The sequence below is a fragment of the Rhineura floridana genome, chromosome 2, assembly GCF_030035675.1.
Source record: "Rhineura floridana isolate rRhiFlo1 chromosome 2, rRhiFlo1.hap2, whole genome shotgun sequence".
In the NCBI taxonomy this organism is placed as follows: domain Eukaryota; kingdom Metazoa; phylum Chordata; class Lepidosauria; order Squamata; family Rhineuridae; genus Rhineura; species Rhineura floridana.
This window is the reverse complement of record NC_084481.1, coordinates 51,224,841-51,243,232: the sequence shown is the minus strand read 5'-3', so window position 1 is coordinate 51,243,232 and position 18,392 is coordinate 51,224,841. Positions and strand designations below refer to the sequence as shown.

The following is an 18,392-nucleotide window of genomic DNA, read 5'->3' as shown; positions in this document are numbered from 1 at the left end:
AAAACTAGAAACAAAGAGAGACTGTGAAAGGCATATAACTTCCCTAATAAGTATATTCAGCAAGTTAAAATTAACTGGACTTGAATTTAATGACCAAAAGAAGTTGGGTTTTCTCATGGGCACACTGGGAGAGAGATTTGAACCATTTATTTCTCTTTCAAACCACAACCATGAGATTCAGTTTGAAGAAGCTCTTGCAAAGTTAAGAGGGGAGTATTGTTGAGTCTGATTAAAATGAGAGTGGCTCAAATTTCATGGCTAGCAAGAAGGATAAAGGGAAGGGAAAAACCCCTCCCAAGAACCAATCACAATGCTGTTTCTCATGTGGGAGGCATGGTCACCTGGCTAGGAATTGTGACTCCTCAGCCAATGGTAACTCTCCAAGTTTCAAATAAAGAAAGCATCAGCATGCTTTACCTAAGCATAAGCAGGGACCTCAGAGAGAGGAATCCAAAGAAAGCAACTTCCTTTTACTGCATAAAGGTCTTGTGGAAAATAATTATAACCAAAAATCAAACAATTGGATTTTAGACAGTGGATGTACAAACCATAGCTGTTATAATGAAGATTTATTTGATGAAATAAATAGTCATACTAAAGGAAGAATTCAGACTGCCAATGGTCAATATATGAATATTAATGGATCTGGAACTGTTGCTCTAAAGTGCAAGCTACCTAATGAAACCATAGAAAATGTAGCAGATCATGTTTTATTTGTTCCTGAATTGAGTTGCAATATGCTAAGCGTTTCTGCTTTAGATAAGAAAGGATATGCAATACATTTCCAGAATGGAAACTGTACAGTGACCAACGATAATACTTTGTTTGCACTAGCTTATGAAAATGACGGTGTTTATGAATTAAGTCTTTCAGCTGAACAAGCAAACACAGCCATGGTGGACAAGGATGAGACCAGCCCAGAACTTTGGCACAGGCAACTGGGACATCGCGATCCAAAGGCAATCCTACAACTACAAAAGCAGAACCTTGCCACAGGTATCAAGGTAAACCAAGAGGGCCATGATAAAACAAGCAGGTGTGTAAACTGCATTGAGGAAAAGGGTGTTAGGCCCTCATTTCCACCAAGAACTGAAAAGAGAAGCACCAAGGTGCTAGATCTCATACACAGTGACCTCTGTGGACCATTTAATGTACCCTCACTTGGGAAGAATAGATATGTTCTAATTTTTGTGGATGATTTTTCAAGGTACTGTGTGACTTACTTATTAAAGGACGAGAGTCAAACACATGAGGTGCTGGAGAAATACATCTCCATGGTGAGCACAAAATTTGAAAGGAGGCCAAAAGCAATACAGACAGACAATGGTGGTAAGTTTATATCGCACCAAACACAAAATTTTCTGGAGGAACACAGCATTTTGCACAGGAGGACTGTCAGTCATACTCCAGAGCAGAATGAGATTTCTGAAAGAAAATTTAGATCTCTTCTAGAAATGACTAAATGCATGCTGGCTGATGCTAATCTACCCAAAAGACTGTGGGGTGATGCGATTGTCACTGCAACATATATCCAGAACACATTGCCAACCAAGGGCACCACACACACACCATTCCAGTTGTGGCATGGCAGAATTCCAAACCTGGCACATAGAGTGTTTGGAAGCATTGCTTTTGCCTACATAGCAAAACAAAAAAGGCAGAAGCTAAATGCTAGAACAGAACAGACTATTTGAATAGGTTATGCTCCTGGTAGCAAAGGCTACAGAGTTATGAACCTAAAGACAGGTGAAGTCAGCACAAGACATGTTGTCTACTTTGATGAACAAAGTAGAGCTGACAAAAGAGGGACTGTGCTAGATCTCTCAGAAGAGCAAGGACACCATGTCCAATCTCTCATAGATATGCCAGTACCCACATATGAAATACCAGTGACACCACAGATATCTGCACAACCTGAACCAAGACTTAAGCAAGAAGAAGAGGCAGAGACTGCAGAAAGTGACGATGAGGCTGAGAGAGGTACAGATGCAGATGAGAATGGTGGGATGACTGGACTGGAAGATGCTGCAGAGCCAGACCAGATCCCAGAACAAGCTCCTAGATGCTCATAGCGAACCAACAAGGGTGTACCACCTCTATGCCTGTCCTACCTCACAAAGTTGGCGCTACCCAGTGAACCATCAACTCGGGAGGAGATTAAGCACATGCCAGCATCCTAGGCCGCTCAGTGGAGAAAAGCTGCTCAGGAGGAGATGGATGCACTGCACAAGAATAAGACGTGGACCCTGACAGAGCTTCCACCAGGCAAGAAAGCCATAGGATGCAGATGGGTGTTCACGGTGAAGCACGATGCAGGAGGAGAAATTGAACACTACAAGGCAAGACTAGTTGCCAAAAGTTTCCTGCAGAAATATGGAGAGGACTATGATGCTATCTTTGCTCCTGTTGTCTGTCACAGCACAATAAGAATGCTACTAAGCGTGGCAGCCTCCAAACAGATGCATGTCAGACACCTCGATGTCAAGACTGCCTTTCTGCATGGAGAAATAACAAAAGAGTTGTACATGCAACAACCTCCAGGTTTCATGAACCAGAAGCAAGCACATCTTGTATGCAAACTTAAAAAGGGTTTGTATGGATTCAAACAAGCTGCAAGGGCCTGGAATGAGAAACTGGATAAAACGCTCAAGGAGCAAGGCTTCAAGCAAGGTGAGGTTGACCAATGCCTGAACACCAGAAGCAAGGATGGACATTTGACATATATTCTGATTTATGTCGATGACTTGATTGTGGCAACTCAAAGAGATCAAGACTACACTAAAATTGTACATCATTTAAACAAAGAAGTTGAAATCAAAGAGTTAGGCACTGCAACATACTACCTGGGCATCCAGATTGAAAGGGAAGCAGATGGCTCCTCAACCAAAAGCAAAAGATTGTTGAACTTTTAGAGACTCTGGAACTCAAAGATGCCTATCCTGTAGCAACACCCATGACAACAGACTTTCTTAAAGACAATGATGTAGGTGAACCTTTACCAAATAACAAGTACAGAACAGCAATAGGGAAGCTTTTGTACTTAACCACAAACACCAGACCTGACATAGCAAGTGCAGTAGGGATGCTATGTAGGAAACCTAGCACACCCACACAAAAGGACTGGATTGCTGTCAAAAGGGTGGCTAGATACTTCGAAGGAACTATGGACTTTAAGCTGAGATTGCCAGCTAATAGTGATCCAAAACTTGTGTGTTACACAGACGCTGACTGGGCTGGAGACAGTTCAGACTCCAAGTCAACTACTGGCTTCCTGTTTACATATGGAGATGGACCTATCTCCTGGGTTAGTCACAAGCAAGACATAATAGCATTTTCTTCTACAGACTCTGAGTATATAGCTGCTGCAGAAGCATGCAAAGAAACCATTTGGCTTAACAGACTACTAATTTCACTAACCTCTTGTAAAATCCATCCAAGTTGGTGGCCATTGCTATCTCTTGTGGGAGCAAATTCCATAGTTTAAACTCTGTGCTGTGTGAAGGAGTACTTTCTTTTGCCTGTCCTGGATCTTCAAACATTCTGCTTAATTGGATGGCCCAGCCCTGAGTTCTTACATTATGAGAGAGTAGGGATGGGGGAGAAATTCAATTCAGTTTGCATTTCAAGGCGAACCCACCTAATTCGCACTTGGTAAAACGACATCAGCGCCGAAACAGTCATCCTTCAAAATTTCCACTTCTCTGAATTTTGTAATATAGTTCTCCAACCAAACAATATTTACAAAAATGCATATATTAGGGGAAAGTGGGCATAAAATGAATATATTAGTAAATACAACATACAAAATGCATTCTGTTAGGAAACATTCATTGCAAATATATGTACATTAGTAAAAATTGCATAGAAACAGGTGTTTATGAAGAGAAATATGCAGTAAAGTACTGATGAATTTTCATGAGGATTTTTTTAAAAACAAATTGTTGCAGAAATGTGAACTTAATTTAAGATTGGAAAAATGAGAAAGTGAGAGAACCAAAATTGGCATCAATCCCTATGACAGAGGAGAAAACTATCCACTTTCTGCATTCATCCCAGACTTCAGTTTACTGTCAGTTTGTTTTCATTGTTCTTCAAATAAACACGTCGTCTGTTGACAATCCTGGGGGAAGGGTTTGAACTCCTCTCCCAATACCAAACCCACACAGTGCTCTTAGCACAATAAGGCCATGACAACTTGATTCCATTGATTATACAAAGTGCCCTACTTCATCACACACTGTATGCATACAGTAATATGCCCTATGTAAATGCTAAGTATTATGATTAAATTGGGTATTTTGAGTAACCTAATGAAGTTGCCTTTGTTCATGTGAACACATGCTCTGACTGGCTACAAATGACTCAACATGTTAGCACAGTAGCACAGTAGCTCCATTATCTTATCTGCATGGATTCCCCCCCCCAGTCCCATTTGCCACCAGAAGTGAATGCACTAAAATTAAATACTGTGCTACCAAAATATCCATAACACAAGGCTGTAATTCTATCTAAAGTTTTTTTGCTAATTATATAATTTAAAAGCCTATCAAAGCTTTAGCGTTGCAGTTTAAAATGTCATTAGGATTTCGGAGGACAATGCCCTTATCTATAGTTGGCACATTGTTCCCCATGTTCAATCCATTCTTTATAGTAGTTATCATAACAACCACTGTTAAATTAATACGAATGACAATAAAAGTGCACACAATGCACATGAATTAAAAATAAACCATTCACTTATATTAAGCTGTGGATGAGCTTTGATAAATATGCTTCCTCTAATTAAAATGATATAGAAGATATTTTTTCATCATTTTCTTCCCATTAAAATCATATTTTCCCTACCTCTTACAATCATGCCATCAGTTTGACATTTTATTTTAAATCTCATTGTTGCATAGTAAGGTTGGATCATAAACATCACAGGTGGTCCCTGCAAAATTATTCGCTTATAACCTGCTAACTGATAAGGGGTGACATCAGGGGTGTATATTATGGAACACTGCTTTGCAAAAATGTGAATATTGGACAAAATTTGCAAACAAATATGTGTAAGGAGAAATGCACTCTCAGCTGCTGATGAATTTTGATGAGGATATTCTTTTTAAAAAATCACAATTTGATGAGAAAATGTGGAGGACTGAACTTAGGGTTGGAAGTATGAGAAATGGAGATAACCGAAATTGACAGGTTTGACCATCCCTAGTGGTGGCAACTGCTTTAAACTCACCCTGTTGCACTGTTGATCATGTAGAGAGCTGGCCATCAGTAACCTCCAGCCAAATGAGGAGATAAGCATTGTTTCCCTGGGTTTGGTTGCAGGAGAATTAAAACAGGAAAACTGTCACTTCACTGAGTGGTGCAGAGCTACAAACAATAATCTCTCCACTGTTAGAGATGCCATGCATCCTCCCCTCCTCTGTTACAAACAAATGATTGGAATCAGCTTCAGGTTTTGCTTCTGAGGTAGCTCCTGCTGCTTCTCAAGCTAAGAAGTAAGCATGGGCAATGTCCAGAAAAGTGTAAGTGTGATCCACACAATGAAGCCCACTTTGCCATCAGTTTAACCACTATAGACATTTCAGCAGCAGCCTCTGAATTACGTGTGTTAAGCCTAAATTGAATTCTTCTCCTTCCTTTTGAAATCTCTCTCTCTCTCACACACACACACACACTTATTTCACAGCTTCTTTGATTTATCAGTTATTGCAGCAGAAATGCCAACTGATCCAAGAACACTGGAAACGAGAAAACTTCTGGATATATAGACTTAAAACCTTAATACCACATGGCCCCAAGCCAGAGTAATAATAGCTGACATTACTCAGCCACAGAAAACATGTCTGAATATTCCATCCACAATATATTATAAGTGTCACCTTGGCTACAGCACCCTTTGATTCACATAAAAGGAGCCGAAGAAGGCAGAAGCTGACATGTTTTGCTTAGCAACTCTAATTGTTTGCTTTGTGAGTCACTAATCAGTTTTCTAGTCTTAGGTTTTAATTTTTAAAATTATTTTTAAATTCTAAAATTAAAATTTTAATTATTAATGGCATCCTTTTGGGATCCAGAACAACTTTTTTTGAAGTTCTGCATGAGGCTTTAAAATGAGGTGGGGAACCTGCGGCCCTCCAGATGTTGCTCCAACTCCTATCAGCCTCAGCCAGCATGGATAATGGTCAGGCATAATATTTGGCAGGCTTTAAAAATCCACTTTCTACACACACAGACACCTCTCTGAAATTATGGTTCTTGCTTTATCTCTTTGCCACTTCTCTGCAAACAATTTGTTTTGCAGTCTTATCCTGGCTGAGCTGGAGGTACACCAGAGCAAGGCCCTCCTGAGCCCTCCTGAGCCCTGGCTTAAGCAGACCTCGATTTGAAGGCACATAACAACAAAAGCTGACATAAATTATGCCACTGTAAATCCAAAAAGGGGTGTGACAGGGGTGTGGCAAGAAGAGACAACTGTTCCAAACCTCTTTCAGTTTGGTCATGTGACCTAGCAATCCAGCAGAACTTATGCCTATAAAAGTCAAATTCCTCCTAAATGGAATTTGGAATGGGGTTATTTACACTGCTTTTCTATAGTTAGGACTGCTCTGTGCGTTACCCACAAGAATTACTTTTATAGGGGTAGCTGAGAAAGAATGAAACAAGTTATGAAAATAACACGATTATGTCCAATCAAAAACACAAGTGCATGGGAATGAAGGCTGGTATATTGCTTCCACCCCTTTTTCTTTTCTTTTCTTATTGTTTTCAGGCATATGCTTCCACCAATTTCTTTGGTTCTAAACACCCTGAATCCTGGAACTGATGGATACGGACCTTTCTCTAATAGTAGGCTCCTGGCATCAAGCCAGAGTGATCAATGGTGCCAAAGAGTTGAGAAGCTGCAAGAGAGAGGGGGTGTTGAGTGACTTTGTGAACAAAAGAAAAAACATGCCATTTAAGGGTTAAACACACCCTGACTATATGCTAATTTGAAAAAGGAAGAAGACAGAAAAGCACTCAAGTTCTTTAGACCGTGGGAAGATGCTTGTGGGAGAGAGTGAGGTGCACCAGGGAAAGACTGGGTGGTCTGCAGGTGTGGGGACAAGCAGAGCAGAGACCTCATTCAGCATCCTTTGCTGTGAGATGAAAGTAATGACAGGAGAAGCAAAACGGAGGACAAAAGTTCTCAGTTCTATATCTGACCTAGATAAGGAAACCTAGGCAATGAACTTTTTCTCCAAATACAAGGGAGGGGGAATGTTCCATTGGGGTTATCTCACTGCAGACTCTCTGTCACTCCAAAAAGAATTCCGTGCAGTGTGAAGAGTCTTCCCACCCTTTGAAGATGTGCTCTCTGTACATCTTCAGCAATGCAGATGGAGTGCTGAGTAATGGATATCAGCCAGGAATAGTGAAAGGGTATGACAGCAGCAGTAAGGCTCACTATCTCTCATTATAAAGGAGAATATTGATTAAGTCCCAGGGCACTGTTAGGGGGTAGCCCAGGGGGCCTGAATCCCAGGCATTTTGAGCTGGGCCCTAGATCCTGTCCACCTCTACCCTTTTTTAAAAAACAACAACTTTGCTTGAGAGCTGCTGGCGTGGGGACAAACACAGCAGAGACCTCATTCAGCAAAGCACAACTCTGGTGAGACTCCAGCAGTCCACCTCTTCATTTGTTCAGAGACCTAAATTTGCATGTATACACATATGCAAATACAAATTTGTGCCTTGGACCTGTGCCCTGAGCCTTTGAAGTACCTACCTAGCAATCCATATCCTATATCCTACATATAAGGGGTTGGACTCAATGGCCTTATAAGCCCCTTCCAATTCTACTATTCTATAATTCTATGCCCCTAATTAAGTCCCACAAAGAGCTGAAAGTAAGCAAGGCTGCATCTCACTTTTACCTTATTTTTTTATTGACCCATCCACTTGGATTCCTCTCTCCACCTCCCTGTATCACCAAGCTAGACAACTTTCATTTTTGTATAACACAGAATTTTAGGTATAAGAGGAGACTGAGTAATGGAAAGGAGGTGCTTTCTGGTTATATGAACACTTGTTCAGCTGTTTATCATAGCTTCTGTACTTGAGAAATATTTTAACTATGCAGTAAACATTTTTTTAAAAAGGAATCGCAATAAAACAACAAAATCTGTAATCAATGCAAAAGAAATTATTCAATGTCAAGCATGTTTACTCAGAAGTAAGGCTCACTAAGCTCAGTGGGGCTTACTCCCTTATTTATTTATTTATTTAAAACATTTCTATCCCGCCCTTCAACCCTATAATAGGGCACTCAGGGCAGCTGACAAAAATAAAATCAAACATGTACATAATAAAATTGTAAACAATAAAATCACAAAAACATTAAAATAAATTAAAATACATAAAATGCAATTACAATACATAAAATACAATACACACACACACACACAAATAGGGAGTGGTACTAAAGGGGACTACAAGGGTAAAATTTAATTTAGAAGGCATAAAATCATAAAATCAGTGTCAGGCTCTACCTTCAGTCCTTGTAAATAAGTTTAGCATTGCAACCTCAAGCTCTGTTCTCACAACCAGTTTAGACAAACTGTACAGAAGTACAGTTGCTGTGGCAAGCTATGCCCCCTGCCCTGAGCGTGTCCAACAGGTTATGTGAACAGACCCTATGCATGAGCAAAGGATTGCCAATGCAATCAGGAACCTGATTTTTTCAGGGGGGTGCTTCAGATGGGTTATTATTATTATTATATTATCATTATTATTAATTATTATTATTATTTACCCACCCTTCACCCTGAGGTCCCAGATGAGTTAGAGCAATTTAGAATACACCCTTAAAAACAATTTAAAACAACTTACCATCACAAAAATAGGGTGGGTCCCCAAAATAAACTTCTTAGGTGTCAAAGGCCAGGGTAAAGAGATGCATCTTCAGCATTCACTGAATTCAAGATGAGGCCCAAAGAGCCAATATTTTCAGGTTGAGAGGCCTTGTATACTAATACCTAATTTTGAAAGCTTTTTAGTAATGAAATGTATGAAATATTGTAAAGGCGTCATTGCTATATCAAAAATGAGTTGATGGCAACAAGTGGGTTTTTTATCTTATCAAATTTTCCCAGGAAAGGGTAAATCTGGATTAAATTGGTGGTGGGAATTGTGATGCCAATGATGTCATGAGAACACTGCAAGAAACATGTATGTATGAGGAGCTCTGATCCCATAACAAACACCCATCTGGAATCAGTCTTGGTCCCTGTTCACACCCTACAGAGCCTACACACGTAGGGATGTACAGACCCTGCACATGGTTTGTGTATGCAACTAAAATATAAATCCACTGAATAAAGACAGAGGGATAAAAGACAATGACCACAATCCAGGTAAAGTTACTCATGACCAAATCCCACTGAAAACAATGGAACATCTAACTTTTTCTGGATTGCATCCAAAATGTTGTAGAGGGAAGACCAATGCTGCCCTTTTGCCATATCTCATTATCTGCTGTGGTAGCCCAAATATCTTTCCTTATGGCATGGCTCACTGTTGAGAGCAAGCCAGTCTCAAACCTTTTCAGTTAGAGTACATGGAGAGAATGAAATCCCAGTTCATACATGGGCCTGTGGATGGGATATGATGTTGTGAGAGGCTTCCAAGTGACTGTGGCACTGTAACTTTCCCTTCGAGTACTGCCTGCTTACCTGCTTGCGTACCTTCTTTCTGGTAGCATATGACTTCTTTGTAGACTCAGAGCAACAGAAAGGAACAAGAAAGTATCAACAAGCAGTGACTACTTGTTTCTCTTTGCTGCTCTGATTGCAAGAAGCCAGGCAGGGCTGGACAAAGTGTAAGTAGACAGCCAGCGGTGGTACTGAAAGAAGGCTGGAATGCACGTTTCAGTAGGTGGCTGTGGCAGCTGTCAGAACTGCTACAGTCACTAAGAGGCTTCCCACCACATGAAGCATTGTTCACGGGCTCCTGCATAAACTAGGGCTTAGACCTGACTTCATGAAGGCAACGTGTACTTAGTGCTTAGATAGAAAACAAGTTAGCCACAAGGGTTTTCCCAACAGAACGTCATTTTCTACCAGTATATCAAACTTACAGACATGTCAGCTCAGCCAACAAAGAGGTTAAGATATACACCCTGCTTCTGATGAGTGCTCTGGAATCCTATTAATATGCAGAATCTCAGTGAAACATGCTCCAGTGAGAGGGATCTGATGTTATCTGACTGTCTGAAAAGGAACTGCATTATAATAATTCATAACTGCAAATAAATATTATTAGTAATAATAATAGTAATAGTAATAGTAATAGTAATAGTAATAATACACTTCACAGTGTAAAAAATAATTCAATGATTAGTTTCCTACAAACACTTTCTACCAATCTGTCTGAGGACCATAGTGTAATGAGCATGATCAGTATTGTAGTGACAAAATCAGAAGTGCAGGGTCCCTTTGTAATAGTCACAGCCATGCCCCCTTCTAAAATTATACAACCTTCTAAGATTATAGAATAATCTGGCTAGGCTTTAATACTACTTTCTGCTTCTCTGTCACTGCCACCATTTGACTGTCCTTTTTCACTGTCAGAGATACTGCTTGAATTACTGAATTCAGTGTCTGCATGTTTATCTTCTGTTGCTACCAGGTTGATGGTGTAGATGGGATGCTAGCATCAGGATTCACTGTCTCTTCTTCTGCAGTTACAGAATTCTGACTCTGCACAACTTGAGCTTTTTGAAGTAGGCACTACTTTTTGAAGTACACACTCATTTCACTCTGATTGGCTCCAATCAGCAGGAATCAACAAGGAAGCACATCAGGAGATTCTTCTCAGTAACACACTCCCCTTTAATGCTGATTGGCTCATAGGATGCTGGAGATATAAGGACCCTGCTGGGACCTGGCTCCCAAAAATGTAAGGGGTCTAAGACCCCCTGAGACCCTGGACGACTACACCTTTGAGCATGGTCATTTGCAAGCTGAATTTCAGCAATGATGAATATGTTACTCAGCTTTGTGGCTGGGCCTGAATGCAAAAGATTGAATCTTATAGCAAAAGACATGATCTAGCCAAAGCTAAGTATGGTAGGCCTAGAAGTAGGCATTGTGAGAGCAGGGGCACAGGATATCAATTCAGAAGAGCAAAATTACCACAGGCCAAACCACAAGTGCCAAAGACACTTGAAGAGAGACACTGCTTACAAGTGCCTGTACGCTAATGCTAGGAGCCTCCAAACCAAGATGGGAGAACTGGAGTGCTTGGTCTTAGAGGAGAGCATTGATATAGTGAGCATAACGGAGACCTGGTGGAATGGAGAAAACCAGTGGGATACGGTTATCCCTGGATATAAACTATATCGGAAGGACAGGGAAGGACGTATTGGTGGCGGAGTCGCTCTATACGTGAAAGAAGGCATTGAATCCAGCAAGCTCGAAACCCCAAAAGAGGCAGACTCCTCCACAGAATCGTTGTGGGTGGTGATACCATGCCCCAGGAGGGACTTAATACTGGGAACGATCTATCGTCCCCCTGATCAAAATGCTCAGGGAGACCTTGAGATGAGATATGAAATTGAGGAAGCATCCAAACTAGGAAATGTGGTAGTAATGGGTGACTTCAACTACCCGGACATAGACTGGCCGCATATGTGTTCCAGTCATGACAAAGAAGCAAAGTTTCTAGATATTCTAAATGACTATTCCCTAGACCAGTTGGTCATGAAACCGACCAGAGGGATGGCAACCCTGGACTTAATCCTCAGTGGGGACCGGGACCTGGTGTGAGATGTAAGTGTTGTTGAACCGATTGGGAGCAGTGACCACAGTGCTATTAAATTAAACATACATGTAACTGGCCAATTGCCAAGAAAATCCAACACGGTCACATTTGACTTCAAAAGAGGAAACTTCACAAAAATGAGGGGATTGGTAAAAAGAAAGCTGAAAAACAAAGTCCAGAGGGTCACATCACTCGAAAATGCTTGGAAGTTGTTTAAAAACACTATATTAGAAGCTCAACTGGAGTGCATACCGCAGATCAGAAAAGGTACCGCCAGGGCCAAGAAGATGCCAGCATGGTTAACGAGCAAAGTCAAGGAAGCTCTTAGAGGCAAAAAGTCTTCCTTCAGAAAATGGAAGTCTTGTCCGAATGAAGAAAATAAAAAAGAACACAAACTCTGGCAAAAGAAATGCAAGAAGACAATAAGGGATGCTAAAAAAGAATTTGAAGAGCACATTGCTAAGAACATAAAAACCAACAACAAAAAATTCTATAAATACATTCAAAGCAGGAGACCATCTAGGGAGGCGATTGGACCCTTGGATGATAAGGGAGTCAAAGGTGTCCTAAAGAACGATAAGGAGATTGCAGAGAAGCTAAATGAATTCTTTGCATCTGTCTTCACAGTGGAAGATCCCTGAACCTGAACTAACATTTGCAGGAAGGGATTCTGAGGAACTGAGACAAATAGTGGTAACGAGAGAGGAAGTTCTAGGCTTAATGGACAATATAAAAACTGACAAATCACCGGGCCCGGATGGCATCCACCCGAGAGTTCTCAAAGAACTCAAATGTGAAATTGCTGATCTGCTAACTAAAATATGTAACTTGTCCCTCGGGTCCTCCTCCGTGCCTGCGGGCTGGAAAGTGGCAAATGTAACGCCAATCTTCAAAAAGGTATCCAGAGGGGATCCCAGAAATTACAGGCCAGTTAGCTTAACTTCTGTCCCTGGAAAACTGGTAGAAAGTATTATTAAAGCTAGATTAACTAAGCACATAGAAGAACAAGCCTTGCTGAAGCAGAGCCAGCATGGCTTCTGCAAGGGAAAGTCCTGTCTCAGTAACCTATTAGAATTCTTTGAGAGTGTCAACAAGCATATAGATAGAGGTGATCCAGTGGACATAGTGTACTTAGACTTTCAAAAAGCGTTTGACAAGGTACCTCACCAAAGACTTCTGAGGAAGCTTAGCAGTCATGGAATAAGAGGAGAGGTCCTCTTGTGGATAAGGAATTGGTTAAGAAGCAGAAAGCAGAGAGTAGGAATAAACGGACAGTTCTCCCAATGGAGGGCTGTAGAAAGTGGAGTCCCTCAAGGATCGGTATTGGGACCTGTACTTTTCAACTTGTTCATTAATGACCTAGAATTAGGAGTGAGCAGTGAAGTGGCCAAGTTTGCTGACAACACTAAATTGTTCAGGGTTGTAAAAACAAAAAGGGATTGCGAAGAGCTCCAAAAAGACCTCTCCAAACTGAGTGAATGGGCGGAAAAATGGCAAATGCAATTCAATATAAACAAGTGTAAAATTATGCATATTGGAGCAAAAAAACTGAATTTCACATATACGCTCATGGGGTCTGAACTGGCGGTGACCGACCAGGAGAGAGACCTCGGGGTTGTAGTGGACAGCACAATGAAAATGTCGACCCAGTGTGTGGCAGCTGTGAAAAAGGCAAATTCCATGCTAGCGATAATTAGGAAAGGTATTGAAAATAAAACAGCCGATATCATCATGCCGTTGTATAAATCTATGGTGCGGCCGCATTTGGAATACTGTGTACAGTTCTGGTCGCCTCATCTCAAAAAGGATATTATAGAGTTGGAAAAGGTTCAGAAGAGGGCAACCAGAATGATCAAGGGGATGGAGCGACTCCCTTACGAGGAAAGGTTGCAGCATTTGGGGCTTTTTAGTTTAGAGAAAAGGCGGGTCAGAGGAGACATGATAGAAGTGTATAAAATTATGCATGGCATTGAGAAAGTGGATAGAGAAAAGTTCTTCTCCCTCTCTCATAATACTAGAACTCGTGGACATTCAAAGAAGCTGAATGTTGGAAGATTCAGGACAGACAAAACGAAGTACTTCTTTACTCAGCGCATAGTTAAACTATGGAATTTGCTCCCACAAGATGCAGTAATGGCCACCAGCTTGGATGGCTTTAAAAGAAGATTAGACAAATTCATGGAGGACAGGGCTATCAATGGCTACTAGCCATGATGGCTGTGCTGTGCCACCGTAGTCAGAGGCAGCATGCTTCTGAAAACCAGTTGCTGGAAGCCTCAGGAGGGGAGAGTGTTCTTGCACTCGGGTTCTGCTTGCGGGCTTCCCCCAGGCACCTGGTTGGCCACTGTGAGAACAGGATGCTGGACTAGATGGGCCACTGGCCTGATCCAGCAGGCTCTTCTTATGTTCTTATTATGTTCTATGGCAACATTTTAATTCCCTTTTCCCATATATAACTCTAAACATTTTAAGCAGTAACCTTGTAATTCTTTATGCTTCTAATTTTAATTAATATCTAGTAGGTTTCAGAGAGCATGCTTTTATGAGTACCCACCATTATCTTTTCAAATTCTTTTTCTCTCTTTTTAATTCATCTTAGACCCAATTTCTCAGCTAAAAGGATTGGAATAAAGAGAATCATTTATTGTTTATTTTCTGAATAGCTCTTCATAGCATACATGTTCTGTCTTCTTTAACTATAGATTCTTTAAAATCTTGTCAGCATTCCCAGACAGACAATCATTACTCCCAATGGATCTCCATGTAATGATACTCAGGGTGAAATGTTGGGGCTTATTTTATCCCTGATCTTGTTCCATCCATTCACAATGCAAACCTATGCATGCTAACTCAGAAGTAGTAACCCAGATGAGTGTCCATAGGAACACTGATTGATGATATTACAATGCTCACTATTCTCTTTCCTTTCAGCCAAGGCAAGTATTGTAGAAATGTTTTACACAGGCCTGTGTTCATATGCTAAGCAGGCTATTTCATCTTCTTGCCTGATCCCCATCTAATCTGTGCTGCATGGTAATAAGCATACACAGAGGGGAAATCTGATTCTCCCATTTTGACTAGACTTTGCCTGAATTTTGACTTGAATTTAGAGCAAAGAAGAAAAGAAAAAAAGAAAGAATAATATGTTCAACTTTTCTAACTGCTACATCTTGCTAACAAGAAAAATGGTTTTGGAATGGCACATGTCTTCAGTAAGGAACATAGGAGGCTGCCTTATACTGAGCCAGACCTTCGGTCCCGCTAGCTTGTATTGTCTACACTGACTGGCAGCCGCTCTTCGGGCTTTCAGGCAGGGTTCTCTCCCAGCCCTACCTGGAGATACCAGGGATTGAACCTGGGACCTTCTGCATGCAAAGCAGATGCTCTACCACTGAGCTATGGCCCTTCCCCCAAGCTACAGATTTTTTAAAACAACATTTATTCTGATGGATGAGTTACACATGTGCTTGGTTCTCTCTACCACTGAAATCATAGGCAAAGAGCTTTTCTTTGGCTGGATCCTTCTGAATGTATCTTGTGTGAATATTTTTAGCACACAGGAAGAAAAATAGGAAGCTTATACCGAGTCAGACCATCGGTCCATCTAACGCAGTATTATCTATACTGCGGGTGATAAACCGTTTTTGGGATCCACTGACCTATCGTCATCCCTCTGGGGGCCACATGTCAAAGTGGATGAAATGTAAAAGTGTGCATGGCCAAATTGTAAGTGGGTGTGGCCATTTGTTTGACCTGGTCCAAGCTGAAGATGGCAAGGATTCTACCTAGAATCTTTGGTGTGCAATGCATGTGCTCTAGCACTGATCCTACAATCTGGCATTATGTTGCTGGAGCACCTATGACTGAGCACAGGGGGTCTGATGCAGAGTTTCAACTGATGCAACCTGTTGCATTATGGTTGCATCAGGAACTAAGCCTGGCCTCAGCTCTCTGGCTTCCACTGGTACTGCTAGACAAACAGTTGTTCCCTTGCACACCTCCTCCAACAGGACTCATCACAAGTTACTCTGAATATGCATAGAGAGAGATCATGCCCAGCGAGGCCAACTCCTGTGTCCTTTGAAAGGGTTAATGTACATATGAAGTGTATAAAGTGCATAAGCTCTGTACAAACAGAATTTGAGACTCTGCATGTTCAAGGTCCCCATTTTTGACATTCATAGGCTCTTTCACATATTATGCCAAACATATGGCAGGGGGAAAAGAAACAAGTATTTTACACAGGAGTAGGACCACAATCAGGAGACAGATGACCCCAAACCATACAAGTGATAGTAGAAATTCTTGCACTGCAGAGAAGTAACTGTAGACATGGAATGCCCCAGGGCTGGCACCAGAGGGCAGCCAGGTTGGGCCCTGCTGAGGCCCCTGTGGCCAAAGGGGTACCCGTAGGGCCCCTCCTTAGGGTAGGAAGGTAGCACTCCCGTTCCATGATCTACAGCAGTGTTGGCTCCCGACACTGCCACGCATCGTGGAGAGGGAGCTCCCAGGCACCCCACCTCCCCAATACAATCAGTGCAGGCTTCACTAAGCCCTCACACACACCCCACCTACTTCTCCTGTCCCTGTAAATGATGTGCGCACTGTGCACACATGTCTGCCATCAACTAAGATGGTGATGGGGACTTCCCTAAGGGGCTAACGGCATTGCCACCATCTTGGTTGATGGCAGGCACGTGTGTGCAATGCACACATCATTAACAGGGACAGGTGAGTTAGGTGGGATGCGCAGGTGGGCTTATCAGCCCTGCGCAGCCTGCAGGGGGGGTTGGGCTAGGGTGCTGTGGGCCTGGGCAGGCTGGTGCCCAAGGACCCAGTCATGTCTGGCCCCAGCCCTGAACGCCCAAAGATGGCAACTAGACCAAACCTCTCTTCAGAGATTGGATGTGTAACACACTAGCCCCTATGGATCACAGTCAGGAGCACAGTATGCCACAAGCAGAAATCGGATGCACCAGAGAAAGGTGCTTGCAGAACAAATTATTCTGTGTGAGCCAGGCCACACTGTGTACATAATATGGGAAGAAAAAGCAAAGCAAAAAGAAAAATGCACCAATCTGAAACATCACACCACCTTCCAACTCCTCAGGTGATAAAATCTCCAAGGGCCTGCAGACATCACCAGCTTAGGACTTACAAGTCTGTATCAGCTTTCATTACTGCTTTTGCAAAGAATTGTATTTTTTAAAAACCCAGAGAACAAAATGGGAGTATGCCAAGCAGGAAATATCAACATGTCTACTATATATTGTAGCATAAGGCACTTACAGCATTTATTAATTGACACTGTTGATGTCATTTTCAAGCACTGTTAAACTCCTGACTTCTTGTGAATGAGTTAAATTGGTAGAGCAGTGAAGTCGCATCCATGAGAAATTTGAAAATGATCCAGGACAATATGCCTCTTAGATCAAAGGAATGGAGAGATGGCAAACAGGCAAGCAAAGGAGAGAGAGAGAGAGTAGCAGCCAGAGACTGATAAAAGCAGTGCAAGTCCTTAGATGGGGGCAGATAGATAGAAGTCAGGTGGTCAGAACAGCAGCTTGTGCTCTGGCACTGATATCTGAGAACAAAAGACATTGAGTATATCTTTGAATTTTCATTCTTCATTTCATTTCATTTTTAATTTGTATACCACCTTTCCACATCACTGCACTCAAGTAATGAGTTTTACAACCCAAATACACAACGAAAGTCACACTGTCATCCTGTAACTATTCGAAGTATAATGGAAAAAAGAAACTGAATTCAAGAGTCCCTATCAACAAAATATCAACAAACAATAAAATAAAATCACCCCATCAATTACAAGCTAAACCCATTGCCAACAATTTGCAAGTAGCAATGGGATTGCATGGAATGTCCAAACTGTGTCCATCCGAGAAGCCCTTCTCCCATGCTTTACTGCTTCCTCTAGGATCCCTCCCTTTAGCCCCTATCTATTGATGTTCCCCTTGCATAGCTGTATACTCAGGAACACAGCAGCCCGCCCCCCCTTCAGTGTGTTTCAAAGAGACAAACCAATCGTAACATACAGTTGTGCTTCATGCTTCTTGAGAGCCGCATGTAGTTTGGGCTCCAGCATTTGTCCCTACGTGCAAAACGCAAAGTTAAAAATTAGCGGTGACTTCGGGAGTTGAATCCCCAGTGAAACGTTCATACCTTCGGCATTTCTATCGGAGCTGGTGCTATAGCCACAAAGCTGAGAGACTGTGGTCTCTACTGGATAGAATTGCATGGGTGTCATTGTCTTTCAGTCCTCTAAAGTGAACCTATGAAGCCTATCTCAGGGTTTATTCACTTATTAACATTTTCCTGTCCCCCACCCCACCCCTGCCTCCTATACATCAAGCCATATTTTTAAGGAGGAGGAGAATAGCATAAGTAGCCGGGAAGCAATAATTCCACTTGTCATGATCAGACACTTTGTATACCCACTTATCTTTCCTGGAGTCTCTCCCTCTATTTTGGTAATGTATGTCCAAAACCTCCTCTGTCCCAGATGTATTTATCAGGAAGAACAGGAAGTTTAGGAAGCTGCCTTTCACCTTGTCAGACTATGGTCCATCTGG

General features: G+C 41.8%; 1 protein-coding gene and 1 non-coding gene across 6 annotated transcripts in view; both read right to left on the bottom strand.

The window, feature by feature from the left end:
* Positions 1-18,392, bottom strand: part of KCNH7 (potassium voltage-gated channel subfamily H member 7) — a 466,148-nt gene that overhangs the window by 420,291 nt on the left and 27,465 nt on the right. The window lies entirely within an intron of this gene.
* Positions 15,134-15,202, bottom strand: TRNAA-UGC (transfer RNA alanine (anticodon UGC)). Its single transcript has one exon. It is a non-coding gene; the product is annotated as a tRNA-Ala (tRNA).